This window comes from Lutzomyia longipalpis, chromosome 1 (genome assembly GCF_024334085.1).
Source record: "Lutzomyia longipalpis isolate SR_M1_2022 chromosome 1, ASM2433408v1".
NCBI classification, from domain to species: domain Eukaryota; kingdom Metazoa; phylum Arthropoda; class Insecta; order Diptera; family Psychodidae; genus Lutzomyia; species Lutzomyia longipalpis.
In genome coordinates, this window is record NC_074707.1 from 28,106,502 (window position 1) to 28,111,166 (window position 4,665).

The window sequence follows — 4,665 nt, forward strand, 5'->3', positions numbered from 1 at the left end:
CAAGCAACACGACTCTTAAGAGAAGTTCGCAAATTGCAGATAGTAATTTATACGGGCCTGGCACCCTCTATGGGTTAAGTAGCCCCATTCAAGATGGACTTGAATTTACATATCTATTGCAATAAGCTAATGAACTCTCCATACACTGCATCCCCAGTTAATTAGTTAAAATTAATGGGCTAAGTGCTGGGCTTTTCCCGTTTCGCTCGCCGCTACTAAGGGAATCCTAGTTAGTTTCTTTTCCTCCCCTTATTAATATGCTTAAATTCAGGGGGTAGTCACGTATGAGTTGAGATCGCATTTTATTTTATTTTTGTTTTTACATTTTTATATTGAATAGCCCCTTTGTAATTGCAATACAAGTTTTATTTTTCGTATATATAGTACATGATTATTATTTTATTCAATGACTTTGATATATACCTTCTTGTATTGAATTACTTTTCAATTCGGGTACATTCAAAATGTATTTTTTTTTTCAAACATTTTATTAAGAGCATGAATCAAAAACAGAGGCATAGCCCCAATGTTTTTTCAGTTAAGAAAAAGCAATTTGAATTGTTTATTTTTACGACACTCAACCATTCGTGGTCCATGCAGTTTCCGAGAAAACTTTTGCATGAACCGCAATATGCGTTCAAAATGTCGATGTTCATGTGTCCTGCAGTTCACACGATTTCACACAGTTAGCTGCGTTCTTCATCGACCCACGAGCCAAGTGATCCCCCGTATAGGGTTGATTATTAGTTTAATTTCTTTTTATTTCCCTTTTTGCACATTTAAGCAAAAAAGAGAAGTAAAAGACAAAATGATAAAATAAAATAATATGGCTGATAAACGTACATTCATACATTTATCAATAATGTTTATTTTTTGGGGTATTTTACATGCCATGTAGAATAAAGAAATACCTAAGCTTCTTAAAGCTCATGCAGATTTTAAACTACACACATGTTATATACACAAAAAAATTAAATATTTTCACGGTCATCCAAATGAAAATTCTTTGTGAATTTTCATTTATATTGGATTGGCATCTGAATATTAACAGATTTAAGGAATGAAAGAATATCATTCATTTTTATCCCGGCTTCAATATGTATTTTTTTGTGTATATAAACCGGACTTTTTTTCAACAAAATGTAATTTATTGCAAAAAAAAACACTCAAAATGTAGATAAATATATAATTTATCAATGATCCTTCCGCAGGTTCACCTACGGAAACCTTGTTACGACTTTTACTTCCTCTAAATAATCAAGTTCGGTCAACTTCTGTGTAACATACCAAATTACTACAAGAGTATTTCGGCGTACACGTCCAGAGACCTCACTAAACAATTCATCAGTAGTAGCGACGGGCGGTGTGTACAAAGGGCAGGGACGTAATCAATGCAAGCTTATGACTCACACTTACTGGGAATTCCGGGTTCATGTGGACAGTTACAGTCCACAATCCCAACCAAGAAAGTGGTTCAATGTTTACCCATACCTCTCGGTCAAGGATAAAACACATTGATACTTTCATTGTAGCGCGCGTGCTGCCCAGGACATCTAAGGGCATCACAGACCTGTTATTGCTCAATCTCATAATGCTAGACGCATTTTGTCCTTTTAAGAAGCAAAGTGTCCTTTCAAGACAAACCCAACAGGTACAACTCCACCGCATACGCAGAAAGTACAACGACTTGCTATTGCAAGCAAGCCAAAGCACCCACGCACATACGGCTTCAGCGTCATAATCCTGCAGGCATCTATTTAAAAAAGTTTGAGTCTCGTTCGTTATCGGAATTAACCAGACAAATCACTCCACGAACTAAGAACGGCCATGCACCACCACCCATAGATTCGAGAAAGAGCTATCAATCTGTCTTACTCATTTATGTTCGGACCTGGTAAGTTTTCCCGTGTTGAGTCAAATTAAGCCGCAGGCTCCACTCCTGGTGGTGCCCTTCCGTCAATTCCTTTAAGTTTCAGCTTTGCAACCATACTTCCCCCGGAGCCCAAAAGCTTTGGTTTCCCGGAAAGCGACTGAATGAGCCTGAAGCTAAGTAGCCACATCCAATTGCTAGCTGGCATCGTTTATGGTTAGAACTAGGGCGGTATCTGATCGCCTTCGATCCTCTAACTTTCGTTCTTGATTAATGAAAACATCCTTGGCAAATGCTTTCGCTTAAGTTAGTCTTACGAGGGTCTACGAATTTCACCTCTCGCCTCGTAATACTAATGCCCCCAACTGCTTCTATTAATCATTACCTCTTGATCTAGAAACCAATCAAATAGAACAGAGGTCCTATTCCATTATTCCATGCAAAATATATTCAGGCGTTATAATTTTCATTACATTTAGCCTGCTTTAAGCACTCTAATTTGTTCAAAGTAATTGTATCGGCCCACAATAGCATTCGGTAAAGAACACTAAAATGGGGTTTTTAACATAAGGGTCGTGCCAAAGCTTAGAAGCAAAGGTCGTTTCCCTCACCGATAAAACATCCATCACACCAAAGGTTGCATGCACGCCATTTTACTGATGCACATACAACAAGCAGTACAAACCCGTACTTGGGTATACTGCTCGTGTGGGACACAAATTCAACTACGAACGTTTTAACCGCAACAACTTTAATATACGCTATTGGAGCTGGAATTACCGCGGCTGCTGGCACCAGACTTGCCCTCCAATTGTTACTTGTTAAAGGATTTAAAGTGTACTCATTCCAATTACAGGGCCTCGGATGTGAGTCCTGTATTGTTATTTTTCGTCACTACCTCCCCGTGCCGGGATTGGGTAATTTACGCGCCTGCTGCCTTCCTTAGATGTGGTAGCCGTTTCTCAGGCTCCCTCTCCGGAATCGAACCCTGATTCCCCGTTACCCGTAGAAACCATGGTAGTCCTCTATACTACCATCAATAGTTGATAGGGCAGACATTTGAATGATCTATCGTCGGTACGAGACCATACGATCAGCCATAATTATCCAGATTCATCTAAAAAAAATCCACCGAAGTGAATCTTGGTTTTAATCTAATAAAAGCACACGTCTCACCCACATCATTGCTGCAGGGATCCATGTTGTTTGCATGTATTAGCTCTGGAATTACCACAGTTATCCAAGTAACTGGGTTAATAATCAAATAAATAATAGCTGTTATACTGAGCCTTTTGCGGTTTCACTATAAGATAGTTTGTACATAGACATGCATGGCTTAATCTTTGAGACAAGCATATAACTACTGGCAGGATCAACCAGAATAATGTCATATCAATTTTTCAATATGCCATCAATAACATATACTCGACACATCAAATGACATGAGGAGCATCATTATCATCAATTTACACGACACACCTTACTTAACGTACATTACGATGTTCGTAATGTAAGACGACTAGTGTGTACGTATAACACATTAAAAAAATACACCACCAATTACACAAGTTCCCTACTAACACATATCAAAAAAATTCACTAACATTTCAATCTTTATAATAAATTGAAACTCAATACATAGACAACTTTATTCGTGTAGCAAGACTCAGAAACTCACATTCAATGAGTTCCTATATCTTGTTTCTATACCATTTCTCTAAACTGAAATGGAAATGGCTAATTAAGTATGAACAAAATTTCCTAGAATACCAAATTCAATTAAAATCTGACACTTTGATCTGAAACTGACAAAAATTAATTTCAAACGATCGTATTTTTGACTAAAAAAGTGTACATATTTTTATACACCAGTTTGACATTTGTCTCATTCAATACTTCAAGCTCTGATCAGTTTTGGAGCCTTTAATTAAAATCCTACTCCTTTTGTGGATATTTAATGTTTCAACAAAGTTCTTAAATTCACGCGGTCATTGAACAAGTTTAAATAAAAATTTTTATTAAATTTTAACATATCTGGTCAACATAGATCTTTTGTCACTTATACAGCTATGCAAAATTTGCAATTTTACAGAATTTTTTTAGATCCTTTATGAATAACATTATTTGATTGGTTAATTCATACATTTTCTCTAGTTCAAAAAGATTTTTTTAGAAAAATCAAATTTCTGATATCATTTTAGCTATTTCTCTAAATTACATCCTATTCAAGAACTACATTTCCAGGGGATTTACTATGAAATCTGTATGTTTCACACAGTGAAAAATCACGCAAGACTGTAGCAAAAACATCGCTCCAAATTATACAAACGCACTGTGAAACATTCGACAGCGAGAGAAAAATAGTAAAAAACTGAAAAATCCTTCGTCCTGAACATAGTTTCCCGCCTTCGGTCTTGTAGGTTATTTACATTTGGATTGATCTATACTTAAATATTTAATCCCTTATTGAGTTATTGTAACAGAAAGGATTGCATGGAAGAATCATGCTCTGCATTGCATATAGATACACGTCAAAAACACTCACGTCGGTCTTTATTGATTCACTGTAACTTTTTTTTATTTTATGTTTTATTTAATTATTTTATTTTAATCTATGTTTATGGAAAAGTCAATCAAAAAGTTGATTAAAATGCTTTTATATTAGTAATAATTCAAATATAATTATTTTTGCTTACTTAATTTCTCAAAAAAAAATAGTTTTTGAGTTCAGCAACTTCTTTCATATTCCCTCACATATTATGATTTAAAGAGGTCTAAAAAGACGTTTTGACTTT

General features: G+C 35.7%; 3 non-coding genes across 3 annotated transcripts in view; all 3 read right to left on the reverse strand.

The window, feature by feature from the left end:
- Positions 1-298, reverse strand: part of LOC129788241 (large subunit ribosomal RNA) — a 3,897-nt gene extending 3,599 nt beyond the window's left edge. Inside the window, exon 1 of the ribosomal RNA XR_008750353.1 lies at positions 1-298. This exon is cut by the window's left edge and continues 3,599 nt beyond it. This is a non-coding gene — a ribosomal RNA (large subunit ribosomal RNA).
- Positions 299-571: 273 nt separating this feature from the next.
- Positions 572-738, reverse strand: LOC129788214 (5.8S ribosomal RNA). Its single transcript, XR_008750327.1, has one exon. It is a non-coding gene; the product is annotated as a 5.8S ribosomal RNA (ribosomal RNA).
- Positions 739-1,194: 456 nt separating this feature from the next.
- On the reverse strand, positions 1,195-3,253 carry LOC129788234 (small subunit ribosomal RNA). The gene has a single exon (XR_008750346.1). It is a non-coding gene; the product is annotated as a small subunit ribosomal RNA (ribosomal RNA).
- Between the last annotated feature and the right edge of the window lie 1,412 nt (positions 3,254-4,665).